Source organism: Heterodontus francisci, chromosome 4 (genome assembly GCF_036365525.1).
Source record: "Heterodontus francisci isolate sHetFra1 chromosome 4, sHetFra1.hap1, whole genome shotgun sequence".
In the NCBI taxonomy this organism is placed as follows: Eukaryota; Metazoa; Chordata; class Chondrichthyes; order Heterodontiformes; family Heterodontidae; genus Heterodontus; species Heterodontus francisci.
The window spans coordinates 85,398,499-85,419,295 of record NC_090374.1 but is presented as its reverse complement, the minus strand read 5'-3'; the positions used below and the strand labels follow the sequence as shown (position 1 = coordinate 85,419,295).

At 42.7% G+C, this 20,797-nt stretch overlaps 1 protein-coding gene across 7 annotated transcripts in view; it reads left to right on the top strand.

Annotated features, from left to right (window-relative positions):
* fbxl17 (F-box and leucine-rich repeat protein 17) overlaps nt 1-20,797 on the top strand; it is an 878,768-nt gene that overhangs the window by 669,922 nt on the left and 188,049 nt on the right. The gene's annotated exons all lie outside the window — the stretch shown is intronic.

Here is a 20,797-nt window from a genome sequence, read left to right as displayed (position 1 = left end):
TTCTGTTAATAAATTATATTGTGTATAATAATAAATTATACTGAAGTCCTTTTAATGTTTGTTTCTTGGTAAGGTTCTTCTTTCACCTGCATGGTTTTGCTTGCCATTCAGTGCTCTAACTGAAAAGATAAGCTGGCAACCAGTTCCCAAGCTGCTGCCCAATTTGGTACACTCATCTGTTAGGTCATGTGAAAAAATTGGCAAATATGACTGGCTCTTTGGTTCCGCCTGTTGGGAAATATTTTGCCTGCTTTTGGCCCCCTTCAATGTTGATGAGGTTAAAATCAGGAATCATTCTGATAATCACAGGCACCAACATATGGCCTGTCACTCTGTGATATTTCCATTTCCTTCCAATTTTTAAAATTTTCCATTTGTGGACCCATAGAAATCATAACATGTAAGGAAGCAATACGGTCCTTTGTGCCTTTGCAGGTGCTAGCTCTTCACCTGGAGCAGTCTATCCTCAATCCTAATTCCCTTGAGTTTACCCACATCCTTTTATATTGTTACTGTTCAATAATAATCCAATTCCTTTTCAATTATGTAATCTCTGCATCAATTGCTGCTCGTGGAAAAGCATTTCATGTTCTATTGGCCGTATGTAAAAAGAAGTCTTAATCTTTAGAGGTGATCCTTAATTTATGCCCCTTATTACCGATTCGCCAAACAAGAAAACAAGCTCATTACTTATCCCCTCAAGATTTCTCATCATTTTGAAAACCTCTACTGGATCCTTCCTTTATCTTCTCCATTCGAATAAAACAGCCACTATTTCTTGAGCCTTTCTTTTCTATAACTTTTTATGCTTGGTAACCTACTGGTGAATTGTTACTATTTATCCTTTCTGTGACTCTAATATCCCTCCTATACAAATCCACTCTTACCTTTGTGGTTTTACATTAAGTACCCCAAATACAACACTCAGAATCCCATTTTGTCTTTTATAGCTTTTTTTTTACTTGCACTTCCACCTTTAAAGACCTGTGGATCTCTCTTGCCAGCCCTGCTCACTCTGTAAAGAGTTTTTCCTTTTTAGGATATACTGTACATCATTTATTTTTGCATTTAATCTGTATCTTATCTATATTCAAATTTTGTTTGGATTTTTTTCTGCTGTAGATGTGATTCATTTTTTTTTCAGTTTTAATTAACTCTATGCACGTAAGGAATCTATAGAACCACCTTTTGGAAGTGCACTGTACTACATGGCTAAAAATGGAAAGCAAGAGATTGGTTTCTTTACAAAAGCAAAATATTGCAGATACTGGAAATCTGAAAGACAAACAGAAAATGCTGGAAATACTCAGCAGGTCTGGCAGCATCTGTCAAGCGAGAAACAGTTAATGTTTCAGGTCGATGACCTTTCATCAGAATTTCTTTAGTTTGGTCCCATGACCTTTTCCTATCATTCCCTCAGAGGAGCTGCAGTCCTGCCATGCTGTCTCTTGTAGCCAAAAAGGACAGAAATAGAGATCCACACCTTTATAACCGTCATTAAATTCAAACTGCAGCCGTTTGCCCGGCAGTGAGGCATTTGATGCCCTGTGCTATCAACTGATGCAAATATAAGTAAATCCCTGCCTGTTTTAGGTTGAAATGTTGGATTGCATTCAGAAATGTTGACCATTTTTCTTGCCTTAATTAGCTGTTTGTGTTGGTAATGCGATTTCTTTGTTACCATCAGCATTACGGGCTAAAAACAAGCCTATTCCCTCACCCGAGCTGTGATTCATCGTCCTGCAGTTCATGGAGATAGCTACCCGCCTTACTGCTACTGGTAGCACAGGATTTTCTGTCACAGTGACACCAGCTGGGATTTCAGAGGAGCAATTACTTTACTGCTTTGCTACCTATTGCACAACTTACCATCATTGATCTGAAGGATAATAGGAAATGAAGGAGCAAAGCATGGAAAAAGGAAAGAATCATAGAACGATTACAGCACAGAAGGAGGACATTTGGCCCATCGTATCTGTGATGGCTTTCTGCAAGAGCAACTCAGCTAGTCCTGCCTTTTACTGTAGCCCTACAAATTATTTATCTTCAAATAATTATCTAATTCCCTTTTGAACACCAAGATAATCTGCCACCACCAGATCCTAGCCACTCGCTTCTGATTCTTTTGGCCGATCTCCTTCAATCAGTGTCCTCTGGTTCTCCACCCTTCTACTAATTTGAACAGTTTCTCCCTATTTACTCTGTCCAAATGGCTCATGATTTTGAACATATCTATCTCCTCTCCTCTCCACCTTCTCTTCTCGAAGGAGAACAGCCCCAGCCTCGCCAATCTAGCCATGTAACTAAGTCTCTCATCCCCGGAATCATTCTCATAAATCTTTTCTGCACCCTCACCAAAGCCTTCACATCCTTCCTAAAGTGTCGTGCCCAGAATTGGACACAGTACTCCAGTTGAGGCTGAACTATTTTTTATAAAGGTCCATCATAACTTCCTTGTTTTTGTACTGCATGCCTGTATTTAAAAAGCCCAGGATTCCATATGCCTTATTAACCGTTTTCGCTACCTGCCCTGCTACATTCAACGATTTGTGCACATATATGCCCAGGTCCTGCTGCTCCCGCACCCACTTGAGTATTGTATCCTTTATATTATATTGCCTTTCCGCTACCAAAAGGTATCACTTCACACTTCTTTGTGTTAAATTTCATCTGCCTCCTGTCCACCCATTCCACCAGGCTGTCTATGTCTCTTGAAGTCTATTACTATCCTGTACAAAGTTCACAATGCTTCCAAGTTTAGTGTCATCTGCAAATTTTTTAACTGTGCCCTGCACACCCAGTCTAGATCATTAATATAGATCAAGAAAAGCAGTGGTCCCAATACTCACCCCTGCGAAACTCCACTAAATACTGTCCTCCAGTCTGAAAAATCATTGTTCACCACTACAAATGTAATATTTCCAAGTTCGCAACTGTAACAAAACTAGGTGGGAATGTGTTTTGTGAGGAAGATGCAAAGTGGTTTCAAGTGGATTTGGACAGACTTAGTGAGTGGGCAAGAACATGGCAGATCGAATATAATGTGGAAAAATATGAGGTTATCCACTTTGGTAGGAGGAATAGATGTGCAGAGTATTTCTGAAATGGTAAGAGATTAGAAAGTATAGATGTACAAAGGGACCTGGGTGTCCTCGTCAATAAGTCACTGAAAGCTAACATGCAGGTGCAACAAGCAATTAGGACAGCTAATGGTATGTTAGTCTTTATCGAAGGAGGATTTGAGTACAGGAGTAGTGAAGGCTTGCTTCAATTGTGTAGAACCTCGGTTAGACCGCACTTGGAGTACTGTGTGTAGTTTTGGTCCCCTTACCTTCAGAAGGATATTTTTGCCATAGAGGGACTTCAATGAAGGTTCACCAGACTTGTTCCTGGGATGGCAGGACCGTCCTATGAAGAGAGATTGGGGCAACTGGGCCTGTATTCTCTAGAGTTTCGAAGAATGAGAGGTGATCTCATTGAAACCTGCAAAATACTTAAAGGGATCGACAGGGTAGATGCAGGTAAGAGGTTTTCCCTGGTTGAGGAGTCTAGAACTAGGAGACACAATTTCAAATAAGCGAGAAGCCACTTAGGACAGAGATGAAGAGAAATTTCTTCACTCAGGGGGTTGTGAATCTTTGGCATTCTCTACCCCAGAGGGCTGTGGAAGCCATTGAATATGATTAAAGCAAAGATTGACCGATTTCTAAATACCGATGACATAAAGGTGGAAAAAAGGCATTAAAGTGGATGATCAGCCATGATCGTATTGAATGGTGGTGCAGGCTCGATGAGTTGAATAGCCTACTCCTGCTCCTATGTTCCTATGTACATTCAGTTTCCAGTCACTCAGCCAACTTTGTATCCATGATGCCGCTGTCCCGCTTATTCCATGGGCTTCAACTTACTGACAAGCCTGTTATGTGTCACTTTATCAAACGCCTTTTGGAAGTCCATGTACACCACATCAACCACATTAACCTCATCAACCGTCTCTGTTACCTCATCGAAAAACTCAATCAAATTAGGTAAACGTGATTTTCCCTTAACAAATCATGCTGGCTTTCCTTAATTAATCCACATTTGGCTGAAGAAAAGGAAGTTAAAGTTTTCTTTTAGATGTTAAAGACTAACAAAAATAAGAGAGTATTTTACTATTCAGTGAATAAATAGACCACAATATACGGTGGATAGATCACTGCCCTATTTTCAGGCAAGATTAAAATACAAAAAAGGGGCAACTTGTGTACCCTTTGGAAAATGGCATAACGAGAACTACGAAGAAAGCAAAATAGTTGGAAACTGCCTTGATGCCCTGGTGAGGGAATAGGTTTGCTTTTAGCCAGTGATGCTGATAGTCACAACTGAGTTATATCCACAATGTTCATAACCAGCACAGATAGCTAATTAAAGCAAGAAAAGTGGTTAACAGTCTTGAATGCAATCCAACATTTCAAGCTCAAACAGGGAGAGATGTACTTATATTTGCAACATTTTATAGCACAGGATATCAAATGCTTCATTCCCAGGCAAATGGCTGCAGTTTGAATTCTATGACTATCACTGAAGTCATTTGTTAGTTGTGCACCATATCTGGGAGGGACACATTCATATGCTCTGCTCGCCCATAATGACTTTCTGAGCACTGGATAAATCAAATTGGAAATATAATTCAGGTTTTTAACCTAAAAAAAGTTGATTTTTTAAAGTTATTCTAACGATATCAAATGGTTTATTTAGAAAGGATCAAACTAGTTGTTGGCCAAGTTTTGTCTTTCTGTAAGTGCAAGCAAATGTGAACATATTCTGTTTTCATTCTGACGGCAGGGAACTGCAAGTTTGTTCAGTATTTGCCTTTTAGGTATAGCGTACTGCTCTTGGTATTTAAAATGAAATCACTTCTTTCTCCAGTTTTTCAGTATCCCAGAGCTCAGAGTTGATCTAAAGCGCAGATAGCAAGACTGTCTTGAGCTTCTGAGACCTATTCTTTTACTGATCATGACCTTTGCCTAATGTAGGCAACAGTTGACTATTGATTGAATGACCAATATGCAAATAAAACATAAGAAAAGCCAAGGACAAAACTTCTTTTCCTAGTATCCCACTTTACAATGTCATTGTCTATCTATTGCTTTTGTTGGCACTGCTAGGTCATCTGGGTTATTCTAAAACATTATCACTGAGTGAAGAAATTCTTCCAAATATCTGTTTTAAATGTACTGTTCACTAAGTTAAATTGTTACCCTGTCATTCAACTTTCCTGATTTTGCATTCAAGTAATAGTCTGTGTTTATGGCATTTTGCTATATTCTTTAATTAGATTCCTTTTCTTCGCAGAGTATAAAGCTTGAATGTCTCTTTTTTTTTCTCCTCAGTTTTTTTCTATCTGAAGATTGGGCATTGTATAATGTAGTCTGATCAGTGCATTGTAGAGCCTTTGCATAAATGCATCAAAACACACTTAGCCATAATTTGTTGCAGCAGGGCATGTAATAGCATCTGCCGTTGGTTAGACTTGCTCTTGCACATTTAGATTTTTAAAATTGTTGCATTGCAAGTTACAGAATGTGACGTTATCAGCTTGCACTTGAGGGAAACAGGGCATCTGGAATCTTAGTGAACAGGGTAAGCAACTGTGTAACTCCTTAAGCAATCAAATTGAAGAATTGCAAAAGAAACAGTGCAAGGACTGAGGAGGGAGTGTAAATTAGAGTGGGTGAACTCAATGTCAAATCAGGTACTGAAAGGGAAATAGAGAGGGAAAGAAAGATTGGATTTAGAAAAAGAATAAGGAGACAGAAAGGATAAGTTTTTAAAAAAACTTTACATTTTAAAGTTTCCAACAATTAAAACCTGAAGAAATGAGACTCTTCAATTGCAATAGTTAATTTTCAGTGCCTGAGGTTGACTAGCAGTAATTAACACATCACATTTTAAAAGGAATATTTAGTTTTGAAATAATTTGACTTATCTTTCTGTCACGAGTTTAGTTCATATCCGCAGTGCAAATGGAAGAACTTCACGACATTCGATGCCTGTCAATGATGCAGCAGACAGTGAGATGCCATTTTTACGAAGCTAACGGCAGAGCATAACTTGGGCAGTAATTTTCTGCTTTCACTTTTAACTGCGCGTCTACCCTCACCTGAAGCTTCTGTAGCAGTTATGCCTAAATGCCATTAGGCACACTGTTATTTTGACAACAAACTATGGGCCTTTATGTTTGCTCCAGTTACACAGACTGGGTGTAAAACTTGAAAGTATGATCCTAATCAAGGTATCAAATATTGCTCAAATAGTTCCATTTTCATGAAATTAAAATGTGCTTTAATCAAGTAACAGAGTTGGTAAAGGTGATGCTGTAGATGTTGTATGTATGGGCTTTCAAAAGGCATTTGATAAATTACCACTTAACAGACATATTTGGGAAGTAGAAGCACATGGTTTTAAAGAGACGGTGGTAAATTGGGTACGTAATGGCGAAGGGATAGTAGGCAGACGGTAGTGGTGAACGGATGTTTTTCTGACTTTAGAGAAGTATGCAGTGCGGTTCTCCCAGGGGTCTGTATTTGAACTCTTGCTTTTCTTTTATATAAATGACCTGGACTCTGGTAGAGGGAGTACAATTTGAAAGTTTGTGGATGGCACAGTAAATAGTAAACATGATAATAGGAGACTTCAGGAAAACATAAACAGACATGGCAAATGCAATTTAATGCAGATAAGTGGAATGAAACCGGACGGAACACCTGGATACGACCTAGGCACCGGAAACTACAATGGCAAACCCACCCCTGTCAACCCTGCAAAGTCCTCCTTACTAACATCTGGGAGCTTGTGCCAAAGTTGGGAGAGCTGTCTCACAGACTAGTCAAGCAACAGCCTGACATAGTCATACTCACGGAATCATACCTTACAGATAATGTCCCAGACACTGCCATCACCATCCCCGGGTATGTCCTGTCCCACCGGCAGGACAGACCCATCAGAGGTGGCGGGACAGTGGTAGACAGTAGGGAGGGAGTTGCCCTGGGAGTCCTCAACATCGACTCCAGACCCCATGAAGTCTCATGGCATCAGGTCAAACATGGGCAAGGGAACCTCCTACTGATTACTACCTACCGCCCTCCCTCAGCTGATGACTCAGTACTCCACCATGTTGAACACCACTTGGAGGAAGCACTGAGGGTGGCAAGGGCACAAAATGTACTCTGGGTGGGGGACTTCAATGTCCGTCACCAAGAGTGGCTCGGTAGCACCACTACTGACCGATCTGGCCAAGTCCTAAGGGACATATCTGCTAGACTGGGTATGCGGCAGGTGGTGAGGGAACCAACAAGAGGGGAAAACATACTTGACCTCATCCTCACCAATCTGCCTGCCGCAGATGCATCTGTCCATGACAGTATTGGTAGGAGTGACCACCACACAGTCCTTGTGGAGATGAAGTCCCGCCTTCACCTTGAGGATACCCTCCATCGTGTTGTGTGGCACTACCACCGTGCTGAATGGGATAGATTTTGAACAGATCTAGCAATGCAAAACTGGGCATCCATGAGGCGCTGTGGGCCATCAGCAGCAGCAGAATTGTACTCGGTCACAATCTGTAACCTCATGGCCCAGCATATCCCCCACTCTACCATTTCCATCAAGCCAGGAGACCAACCCTGGTGCAATGAAGAGTGCAGGAGGGCATGCCAGGAGCAGCACCAGGCATACCTCAAAATGAAGCTACAATACAGGACTATCTGCGTAAGCAGCATGCAATAGACAGAGCTAAGCGATCCTATAACCAAAGGATCAGACCTAAGCTCTGCAGTCCTGCCACATCCAGCCGTGAATGATGGTGGACAATAAAACAACTAACTGGAGGAGGTGGCTCCACAAATATCCCCATCCTCAATGATGGTGGAGCCCAGCACATCAGTGCGAAAGATAAAGCTGAAGCATTTTCAACAATCTTCAGCCAGAAGTGCTGAGTTGATGATCCATCTCGGCCTCCTCCTGAAGTCCCCAGCATCACAGATGCCAGACTTCAGCCAATTCGATTCACTCCGCGTGATATCAAGAAACGACTGAAGGCACTGGATACTACAAAAGCTATGGGCCCTGACAATATTCCGGCAATAGAAGACCTGTGCTCCAGAACTTGCCGCGCCCCTAGCCAAGCTGTTCCAGTACAGCTACAACACTGGCATCTACCCTGCAATGTGGAAAATTGCCCAGGTATGTCCTGTACACAAAAAGTAGGACAAGTCCAACTCGGCCAATTACCGCCCCATCAGCCTACATCAGCAAAGTGATGGAAGGTGTTATCAACAGTGCCATCAAGCGGCACTTGCTTCGCAATAACCTGCTCAGTGACGCTCAGTATGGGTTCCGCCAGGGCCACTCAGCTCCTTACCTCGCTACAGCCTTGGTTCAAACATTGACAAAAGAGCTGAACTCAAGAGGTGAGGTGAGAGTGACTGTCCTAGACATCAAGGCAGCATTTGACCTTGTATGACATCAGGGAGCCCTAGCAAAACTGAGGTCAATGGGAATCATGGGGAAACCCTCCACTGGTTGGAGTCATACCTAGCACAAAGGAAGATGGTTGTGGTTGTTGGAGGTCAATCATCTGAGCTCCAGGACATCACTGCAGGAGTTCCTCAGGGTAGTGTCTTAGGCCCAACCATCTTCAGCTGCTTCATCAATAAATTCCTTCAATCATAAGGTCAGAAGTGGGGATGTTCACTGATGATTGCACAATGTTCAGCACCATTCGTGACTCCTCAGATAGTGAAGCAGTCCATGTAGAAATGCAGCAAGACCTGGACAATATCGAGGCTTGGGCTGATAAGTGGCAAGTAACATTCGCGCCACACAAGTGCCAGGCAATGACCATCTCCAACAAGAGAGAATCTAACCATCTCCCCTTGACATTCAACGGCATTACCATCGCTGAATCCCCCACTATCAACATCCTAGGGGCTACCATTGACCAGAAACTGAACTGGAGTAGCCATATAAATACCGTGGCTACAAGAGTAGGTCAGAAGCTAGGAATCCTGAGGCAAGTAACTCACCTCCTGACTCCCCAAAGCCTCTCCACCATCTACAAGGCACAAGTCAGGAGTGTGATGGAATACTCTCCACTTGCCTGGATGGGTGCAGCTCCAACAACACTCAAGAAGCTCAACACCATCCAGGACAAAGCAGCCCACTTGATTGGCACCCCATCTACAAACATTCACTCCCTCCACCATCGACGCACAGTGGCAGCAGTGTGTACCATCCACAAGATGCACTGCAGCAATGCACCAAGGCTCCTTAGACAGCACCTTGCAAATCGGCAACCTCTACCAACTAGAAGGACAAGGACAGCAAATGCATGGGAACACCACCACCTGCAAGTTCCCCTCCAAGTCACACCCAATCCTGACTTGGAACTATATCGCTGTTCCTTCACTGTCGCTGGGTCAAAATCCTGGAACTCCCTAACAGCACTGTGGGTATACCTACTCCAAATGGACTGTAGTGGTTCAAGAAGGCAGCTCACCACCATCTTCTCGAGGGCAATTCGGGATGGGCAATAAATACTGGCCTGGCCAGTGATGCCCACGTCCCATGAATGAATTTTAAAAAAAGTGTGAAGTTATGCTCTTCAAGAGGCAATATGATTGAAACTTTTTTTTGAGGTGGGTGCAAGAGCAGAGGGATCTGGGGTGCACATTCACAAATCCATGAAGGAGGCAGGGCAAATTGATAAGACAGTTAAGAAAGAAAGAAAGACTTAAGTTTATATTCTGTCTTTCATGACCACAGGGAGTCCCAAAGCACTTTACAGCCAATGAAGTACTTTTGAAGTGTAGCCACTGTTATAATGTAGGAAATGCAGCAGCCAGCTTGCACACAGCAAGGTCCCACAAAAAGCTATGTGATAATGACCAGATAATCTGTTTTTGTGATGTTGATTGAGGGATAAATATTGGATAGGACACCGGGGATAATTCCCCTACTCTTCTTCAAAATAGTGCCATGAGTTCTTTTACATTCACCTGAGAGGGAAGACATGGCCTCAGTTAAACCTTTCATCTGAAAGATGGCACCTCCAACAGTGCAGCACTCTTTCAGTACTGTGCTGGAGTGTCAGCTTTGATGTTTTTGCTGAAGTCCTGGAGTGGCTGGAAGTTTTTAGGATACTTGGCTTTGTAATTGGGGGCATTGAATACTGTTATGAAAGTGCTTCCATTTTTTGTTAAATATTTTTGAGGACTCATATTTAAATTGTGGAAATGGATTCATTTTGGAAGGCTGACCATTTCATAGATGCTGGACTTTGTTTTTTGTTGAAGGTTCACTGAAAGGACACTTTACATGTTGTGTTTGAAAACAACTTTTACTGAATGCCTTAAAATAAATCAACAACACAAACCTTGGTGACTTGGGGGAGATGTTTACAGAGAAGTAACATGTCAAGATTTATGAGGGTCAGAAGTTAGTTTGGCTTCTGAGTTATTGTTTTGGTTCAGTGGACACTGTTGAAAATTAGTTGGTTTTGTAGCCTGCTGAAAAGAAACCCCCAGCTCATCTTTCCTGCACCTGTCTAAGAGACCCTGAGAAATCCAGTGTGTCAGCTCCTCTTTCTCTACCTCTTTGAAAAAACCCTGCGAATCCAGAGTGTGATGACTGAAACCCCTAATGCCACATTTCTTCTGGGAAGCCTACCAGACTATTTCTTGACATCTCCAGAACGAACTTCTTCTGAAAAGATCCCGGTGACCCGGACGCCAGACCAAAAGGGACAACTGACATCCTTCCATATCTTCGCTTTTTTTCCTTCAAGAATTAGCAAGTATTTGGCCAAAGTATTTCTTTTTTGTTTTTTATTTGTAATTGACGTCTGCAGCGAGAAATTCTTTATTTTTTCCGTGTGTGTGTGGGGGTATTTAAAAAGGGAACTTTCATATTTCAATCTGTGTGTTAATGCTTTTATTCATTACTAGATAAGTCTTGTTTTATAATAAACTGATAATTTGGTTGTTTATTAACGAAACCTGGTCGGTGTATTCTATTCTGGGATAAAGAGGAGACTATATGATTGACTCTAAACTAAACTAAACTTATCGGTTACTGGGTGAAAATTTAAAATATATGTTGTGACCTGTGGAGAAGTGGAACTAGATAGGAAGGTGCATTCATCCTGATTCGGTCCTTACATATACAATAAGGAAGTCATGCTAAAGCTTTACAAATCTCTGGTTAGGCCTCAGCTGGCATATTATGTACAATTCTGGGCATCACACTTGGAGAGTGTACAGAGGAGGTTTACCAGGATGATTCCAAGGATGAGGGATTTCAGTATTGTGGGGATATTGAAGAAGTCGAGCAGAGAGGGTTAAGGGGCGACCTAATAGAGGTACTCAAAATTAAGAGGAGTTTTGACAGAGCGGGTCGAAAGAAACTGTTTCCTCTGGGAAGTGGGTCAATAACCAGAGGTCATAGATTTAAAATAATTGGCAGAAGAGCTGGAAGGGAAATGAGGAGAAATGCTTTCACAAAGATGATTGTAATGATCTGGAATGCACTACCTTGAAGGGTGATGGGATCAGCTTCCATTGGAACTTTGAAAAGGCAAGAGGACATGTTTTTGAGGGGAACTCATTTTCAGGGTTATGGGAAAAAAGCTGGGGGGGTGGGTGGGACTAAACTGGACAACTCGTTCAAAGAGCTGGCACATGCACAACTGGCTGAATGGCCTCCTTGTGTGCTGTAGGATTCTTTGATTCTAAATGTTAATGTCAGGTGGAATTACACATCAGAACTGGCAATTTCTGTTTTAGATTTCCATCATTTGGCTTTTTATTTCATTTGTCTATATTTTCATTTCTTGGTACATTGAAGATGGTTGACTTTCTTGCATGGATCATTTTTGACATGATGAAGTGTTTTAATTTAGATTTGCTTGCAGAATGAATGATTAAATTGACTAAATTACAATTACAAATCAGCTAATTTTATCAGCAGTCTGCACATATCCAAATCCAAGCTTAAACACAATTTCATTATACAGGTATGTTCATTAGGATTTGGCTATGGTTATAATGCTTTATGTCTACAATAAATCTGATTTTAAATGTATGATTTATAAAATGGGGACTGAATTGTATCTGCTTACCCAAGTCCAATTAACCCCACTCCCCCACCCAGCCCTGCTTCACCAGAAGATTGCACCTTCTCTTAACTTGACGTGTACAGCAGATCAGCAGTTCTTATGTTTTATATAGTATTTTGTTTTATGTTCTAGTTAAATAGCATAACTTAGGGCACTTCTGAGGCAGAGAAGTACAGCTGGTTGTAATGCAGGACTTTCTCTCGAGTCCTGGCTGGAGAACAAGGCGAAGCAAAACTGAGTTATTATAGTGCTGCTGCTGGCAAGAGGGTGTAATTATAGCATTGCCAGTTGACAAACACAGGGCTGAATTTTGTCACGTACTGTAAAGTCCCGCCACCAAGGCCGGAAGCAGGCGGCAACCCTGCTTCGGCGGGCGGCGGGACCCGGGGCAGCGTATTGCTGGTGCTGCCAATTAACAAATTAGGATGGCGGCCTGGCCCCAAGAGCAGCCGGCCCAATGAGAGGGCTGGCAGCTCAGCAGCCTCAGCACTGCTGCCTCAGCTCAATGGTTGGGCACCCTTGAAGAGAGTTGAGGTAGGTTGGGAGAAGCCAGATCCTGGCGATTGGAATTTGGCATGGAGCACCGGCAGTGCCATTGTCACCAGGGGGCCCTTGCCTGGGCCATGGATGCCCATAAAGGAGGGCCCCCCCTTCCCCAGAGCCCGCTGGGAGGCCACCAGGTTTCACTGGGCAGTCTCCCCACATAGCGGAGGGCCCTCCTGATGTGGGCAAGTTGCCCATGAAGGCAGAAAGTGGTCTTTAATTGGCCACTTAAGTGACTTAATTAGCCACCTGTGGGCAGCCAAGCAACTTTCCAACTGCTGGCAATATAGCATGGCGATGAGAAGATGTCGGGCTCCATCCCGACTCCTTCCCCTGACTTTTTGACAGCCCCCTCCTGCTTCCGAGCCTGTTTCCAATGCGGAGGGAAAACTCAGCCGACAATTTTCAATAAAATGTGGCTATAAACATTTATGGTGCAAAAGGTTGTCTCATGACCTCTGGCTTGCTAGTCCAATATCATACATGTTAGACTATACCACTGCTACCACCGTTCTTCATAAAACATCCACTAGCTGTCAGAAGGTCATTCTGATTTCCTGACGAATAAAACTGTGACTCCAAAAACATGCATATACAAAAGAGAATTTCTGATTTTTGAAGACTACAGTAGCTTTTTGGCACCAAGAGCATAATGAGTCTGAAAATTTGTACAGTATCTGCCTGAATGCACTGACTGGGACCTCCAATGCTGACCCCACTGGTCCCTTCATTTAAATGCTTCAGGCAGACACCCATGGCATTAATTGCACGTGGAGATTGTCCACCTTCCAAAGGGAGGGGGATGTCATCAAAGTGTGCCAAGTAATGCCAGTAAGGAGTGGGGTTGGTGGAGGTGCAGAAAGCAGTCCCTCCCTCCAAGATAAGTAAAACTTACCTTTATATTTGGGAATCTAAGCCTGCACTCGCCACCCCCCAACCACCCAAGTGATCCCATATTCCACCTGAGAAACATGCTTCTGGATTTTTTTTTTCAGTTCCATCTGTCTTGGTGAAGAAGTTGCATTATGGCTATATGTGACTTTAAAAGTCTGGAAAGATAACGGTGAAGCTCCATTGAAATTGCTGTAAAAATTAAGACATAAGATAAATGCATTAACATCTTTGTTAAGATAGTAGATAGGGTAGTTTGATACAAGCTCGTGAGTCATTTGTGCACCATTGACCATAATTTCTACGCTGTGGCCTCAGAGTACCTACTGCTGCTAGTGCTGTGTGTTTTGGTGCTAAGGTAGCTCTTATCTCCTATATTCATAGCCTCAACGCAGAGAATGGGCTGGTTTGGTACATGCCAGTGTCAGATCATCATTGTGTCCGTCAGCTCATTGGGTTTTTTTATGTGGAATCTTCTGGAGACTTGAAAGTAGTGTTGATAACTCTAGTTGGAATGTGTCATGCTAGGCCTCCACCTGCCAAGTATGAGGCACATTAATTTTGTCATGAACATTGATTTTAAACTGCTCACATTCAACCCACAATGGACCTTGATCACCAGGTATTATGTGTAAGAGGAGCATTCCAGAGACTTCTCAGGTGATACAATCCAGGACTGGTTAGACCAGCTGGTCACATGACTAACTGGCTCCAGGGTTTTTTGAACTAACCGCAGAGAGTTTGAGGAGAAAGAATTTTTGCTCCTGAACTGAGAAGATCTTTCCTGTCTGCTCCCATCTCTTTCTCACAAGCCTTTGAATCCACTGAAGACACATGACCCCCAAGAGAGAAAAGTCTCCTACAACGAACAAGGTTTAAGAAAAATACTGGGCCCCAATGAAAAGCAAGATTTACCTACAATCAAGGACTCTACAGTGAGCTCAAAGAACCATAACAAAAACTCTTCAGATATTGCCTCAAACATTTTCCGCTTTGTTTCTTCTCCTCTTTCTGTCTCTATTTGCATGTGTGTATCACGTATGCATGCTAGCGTGGGTGCGTCATATATTCGTAGGCATCAACCGATTTAGACTTTAAGTTCAAGTTTAATAAATTTCAACTTTTCTTCTTTAAACCTAAGAAAACCTGTTTGTGCTGGTTTTGTTTGCCTTATAATTGAAAAGCGGCGAACAAGGATTCACCAAGGGGAAGCTAAAAACATGATGTATTTAAAATTAAACCCTGTTACGGTAAGACCAGATGAAGGCTGAGAGGGACCCCTGGACACCTTTCTCATCTGGCCATACCATCGCTCATCTGGCTTCCTAGGGGTTTCAACACATGCTGTCCCACCACCAACCACCCAAACCCAGTCAAACAGCTTATTTTTCTCCAGTTCCAAAATTTTTTAAACTAATAAACAAAAGCGTTTTCAAGTAAAATGCGAACCAAATGTTTTTTCTTCATGCCCACATTATCTTGCTCCAGAGTTTTTCATAGCAGTGTCAGGGAGATTAATCTTTTATTCCTGGAGATTCCAGGCCAACTTTGAAGGGCTGGCAAGCCTACTTGGAAAGGCCAACTGACAAGGAGTCTGTAGACTACTTTAAGGTATTATCAATGAAAGACACAGCAGTGAATGAGCACAATAAGGAGAACATCAAGGACAAAATGTAATAGGGAATTGTTATTCTCATTGGTCTCAAGGACAATATCCACACAAGCAACACGAAGTTCAAAATTCTTAGCTGATTTTTATACCGAAGAAACTGAGGTATATGCATTTTGGAAAGAACAGTGAAAAGAGGTAATATGAACTAAATGGTACAAATTTAAAGGAGATGCAGGAACAGAAAGATCTGGCGGGGTGCTGGTGGGACTGTTTATATACACAAATTTTTGAAGATGGCAGGACAAGGCTGTTTTAAAAAGAAAACAAACAGAAACCTTGGCTTTATAAATACAGATGTGGAGTACAAAAGCAAGGATTTAAACCAGTCTTGAACAAATCACTGTTTAGGCCTCAGTTGGAGTATTGTGTCCAATTCTGGGCACTGCACTATAGGAAGGGCGCCAAGGCTTTGGGAGACAGTGCACAGGAGATTTACTAAAATTGTACCAACAATGAGGGGTTTCAGTTGTATGGACAGATGAGAGAACAGAATCATAGAATGGTTACAATGCTGAAGGAGGCCATTCGGCCCATCATGTCTGTGCTTGTTATCTGCAAGAGCAACTCACCTCGTTCCACTCCCCTGCCTTTTCTCCATAGTCCTGCAAATTGTTTTGCTTCAGATAATTATCCAAATCTCTTTTGAAGGCCTCGATTGAATCTGTTTCCACCACACTCTCAGGCAGTGCATTCCGCATTGTAACTACGCGCTGTTTTAAAAAGGTTTTTCCTCATGTCGCCATTGCTTCTTTTGCCAATCACCTGAAATCAGTGTCCTCTGGTTCTTGACCCTTCCGTCGATGGGAACAGTTTCTCCCTATCTGTCCAGACCCCTCATGGTGTTGAAAACCTCTATCAAATCTCCTCTTAATCTTCTCTTCTCCAAGGAGAACAGGCCCAACTTCTCTAATCTATCCACATAACTGATGTTCCTCATCCCTGGAACCATTCTCGTGAATCTGTTCTGCACCCTCTCCAACGCCTTAATATCCTTCCTAAAGTGTGCTGGCCAGAACTGGACGCAATACTCCAACTGAAGCCGAACCAGGGTTTTATACTGGTTCATCATAACTTCCTTGCTTTTGAACTCTATGCCTCTATCTATAAAGTCCAGGATCTCATATGCTTTATTAACTGCTTTCTCAACCTGCCTTGTCACCTACAATGATTTTTGCACATGTAGCCGCAGGTCCCTCTGCTCCTGTACCCCCTTTAATATTGAACCCTTTATTTTATATTGCCTCTCCTCGTTCTTCCTACCAAAATGAATCACTTCACACTTCTCTGTGTTAAATTTCAATTGCCACTTGTCTGCCCCTTCCACTAGCCTATCTAAGTCCTCTTGAAGTTTATTGCTATCCCCCTCACAATCACAGTACTTCCAAGTTTTGTGTCATCCGCAGATTTTGAAATTGTGTTCTGTACAGCAATTTCCAGGCTATTAATATAGATCAAGAAAAGCAATGGTCCCAATACTAACCCTTGGGAAACTCCACTATATATCTTCCTCCAGTCTGAAAAATAACCCCGTTCACCACTACTCTGTTTCCTATCACTCAGCCAACTTTATATCTATGCTGCTGCTGTCCTTTTATTCCAGGGGCTTCAACTTTGCTGACAAGCCTGTTATGTGGCACTTTATCAATTGCTTTTTGGAAGTGCATGTACGTCACATAAACCGCATTACCCTCATCAACCCTCTCTGCTACCTCCTCAAAAAGCTCAAGTTAAGCATGTTTTGCCCGTAACACATCCGTGCTGGCTTTAATTAATCCGCATTTGTCCAAGTGGGATTGTTTTCCTTGTAGCAGAGAAGGTTAAGGGGAGGTATCACAGCGGTATTCAAAATTATGAGGGGTTTTGATAGAATACATAAGGAGAAATAGTTTATATGCAGTGGGTTATGATGACCTGGAATGTCCTGCCTAAAAGTGTGGTGGAAACAGGTTCAATAATACCTTTCTAAAGGAAATTGGATGGATACTTGAAGGGAAAAGCATTGCAGGATGAGGAAAAAGCAGGGAAGTGGAACAAATTGGACAACTCTTTCAAAAAGCCAGCACTGGTAAGGTGGGCCGAATGGGCTTCTCCTGTGCTGTATGATTCTATATGTATTCTTGGAGTGGAAATCTGAATGTAACACGAGTCTGAACCTTTTGAAAAATCTGTGATGAGATTATTATGAGATGCAAGTGAACGATGTTTTCATCACTGGATTACCACAAGGGAGACACTTTTTGAGTGCGACATTCTTTTAGTTCACTGCTGCAAGTGAGACTGATTTCGTAATATGTGGCTGTATCAAGATGACCTAATCTGTAGGAAAATATGTCTGCGGCACTACAGAGAGCATCCATTGTAAGGTCTACAGTATTTGAAATCTTTGTAAGAATTCTGTTCTTTTCCCCCACGGATTATTCTCTCAATTGTACGAGGAGTTTCATTGTGGAATGGTAGTAGCAGCATTTTGTTTTAAGTCGAATTGCAACTGTTACCTTATTAATCACTAGGAAACATCATGAGAGAATTCTTTAAAATGTTGAACAACATCAGCTGCTTGAGGGCATGTGCCTGTTTTTAAAATGCATGTATGAGTGATTCTTGGAAAAGTTTCATATTAAAACTGTTGGCACCCTTTAACATAGGGCTCAAAACATTAAAAAAAAAAGGAGAAAGCCTGCTGGACTTTAGCAGGGAGCTCAGGGAAAACAAAATCTCTTACAAAAATGACCAATGGCCAGACCCTCAATGGTCATCAAATGTCACTGGTGTTTGTTTTTGTCACTGCCAGCAGTTTAGTATAAAGGAGCATGTCAAATATGTCAGCTGCATATTCATTCTATGAACGGCATTCATATGCTGTTCCAAACACTGATCCCTGATAAGTCACCCTCAATATTGAAATCATTTTTGATAGAGTTGTGGCCCACAGTTCTCCTCATCTTTACAAGTGATCTTTACAAACCTTTACAGGTTTCATAAACTCCATTCACTGAATTTTGAAAAGGACAAAGGCATTCCTGACTTGTGGCTTCCTCAAATTGTTCTAGCTGCTTTTCCAACTAACCTGTTCATTTGATTTATCGGAAGCTGTTTTATAGACAAACGGAAATAGACTGTGTAGCGTCACTATGAAAAAGACAACAGTACTTAAAGGTTGATGTTCAGGTTCATTACTGTGCTCACTGCATTATACATCTTTAAGGGGGCAATTCTAATGAAGAGTTCAAGAAATGCAAGCCCAGTTTAAAGGTCACAGCTTTGAAACTAGGGTAGCAAAGCTAAGTGGTTGGCACACTTTCAGGGTTATTATGCTAGATGCTTCCTTGGGTATAGCCTCAAGGTCAATCCCATAAGTTGATTTTGTGTCACCTACAATCCAGAGCACACTTTTGCTCCCAATATCTAGGTAACAATAGTGAGACCTAGAGATCAGAATGGAGAATCCTGACTCTATCCTGCAGCTACTGGAATATACTACCTGGCTTCCCTCCTGCCCCCCCCCCGCCCACTTGCTGAAAGCAGTCTGGACATATAGGATTTTTAAATCCTGCTGGGTGTGAGTGCAATTTCAAGATTGCATTCCTGGAGGTTGGGACTGGGGGTCCTTCTGCCTCCAGAACACAAAGTTGTTTTCAAAGGGCCACTGGGAGGGATGGAGGGATCTGCAATCCTGCACACTGCCAATTAGTGCCTGTTAAGCTCATTGAAGAGCTCATTAACAGGCTTGTCCACAGAAGTGCACAATTTTTAAAGGCTGGGAATGGAGAATGTGTGGATCATGACAGGGTTTCTGAGGACATGTACAATGCGGAGGGCCATGAGGGCAATGGGAAAGACTGATTAACAGAATGCAGGGGCATAAAATAAAGCTCAGCTGCTTCAGAATTGCCAGAGTAGCCATTGGTACAGCTGTAAGACTTGCTTTTCTCGATGGTGGTAGGAATCCAGAGAGAAAAGTGAGCCATTGGCAGGGGAAGGCCTAGTGAATACACAAAGCCCAACTGAGGGAGTTCAGATGGGAACAGGCTACTTTGACGTTGGACAGAGCAGCCAGGATGAGCTTCAGCAGATGCAACCTCCTGGACAACAGGGAAGCACAGCAGGGTGCTGCAAGGGAAAGAAGGCGCTACCCTAGGCATCAGGACTATCATCAAGAGTCAGCTACCTGCAAATGACAGAGCGCCAGTGCTTCAGGAGGCTGTGTCTATCCAGGAAGATGGCTGTGAACCTTTGTGCTGTGATTCGCAATGACCTGTGATTCACGGCTCCATGACAATCACTTACCTACAGCCGTCAAGATCACCCTGAATTTCTTTGCAACTGGGTTGTTCCAGGGATCAGCTGTGGACCTTGGGTGCATCTCGCAGTCGGCAGTTCATCACACTCAGGCAGGGCACAATGCCATATTCAGAAGGGCAGGGGCTACGTCCACTTCACCACTGGACCTGCACAGGCCCAGAGGGCTGTGGACTTTTCTGACATCGATGGATTCCTGCAGGTCCAGGGCATCATCAATTGCACCCACGTAGCCATCAACGCACCGACAGACCAGCCAGTCAGATTCTTCATTGACTGTCCAGCTGGTCTGTGACTAGAGGAAGCAAATCTTGCTGATATTTTCGAACAGGTTGAGGTTAAGAGGGAGGATGTGCTGGAAATTTTGAATGATATGAGGACAGATAGGTCCCCGGGGCCAGACGGGATATACCCAAGGATATTACGGGAAGCGATTGAAGAGATTGCTGCGCCTTTGGCGATGATCGTTGCGTCTTCACTGTCCACTGGAGTAGTACCGGATGATTGGAGGGTGGCAAATGTTGTTCCCTTGTTCAAGAAAGGGAATAGGGATAACCCTGGGAATTATAGACCAGTCAGTCTTACGTCGGTAGTGGGCAAATTATTGGACAGGATTCTGAGAGACAGGATTTATGATTATTTGGAAAAGCATGGTTTGATTAGAGACAGTCAGCATGGCTTTGTGAGGGGCAGGTCATGCCTCACAAGCCTTATTGAATTCTTTGAAGATGTGACAAAACACATTGATGAAGGAAGAGCAGTGGATGTGGTGTATATGGATTTTAGCAAGGCGTTTGATAAGGTTCCCCATGGTAGGCTCATTCAGAAAGTAAGGAGGCATCGGATTCACGGAAAGTTGGCTGTCTGGATACAAAATTGGCTGGCCCATAGAAGTCAGAGGGTGGTAGTAGATGGAAAGTATTCAGCATGGAGCTTGGTGACCAGTGGTGTTCCACAAGGATCTGTTCTGGGACCTCTGCTCTTTGTGATTTTTATAAATGACTTGGATGAGAAAGTGGAAGGCTGGGTTAGCAAGTTTGCCGATGATACGAAGGTTGCTGGAGTTGTGGATAGTGTGGAAGGCTGTTGTAGGTTGCAACGGGACATTGACAGGATGCAGAGCTGGGCTGAGAAATGGCAGATGGAGTTCAACCTGGAAAAGTGTGAAGTGATTCATTTTGGAATGTCGAATTTGAATGTGGAATACAGGCTTAAAGACAGGATTCTTGGTAGTG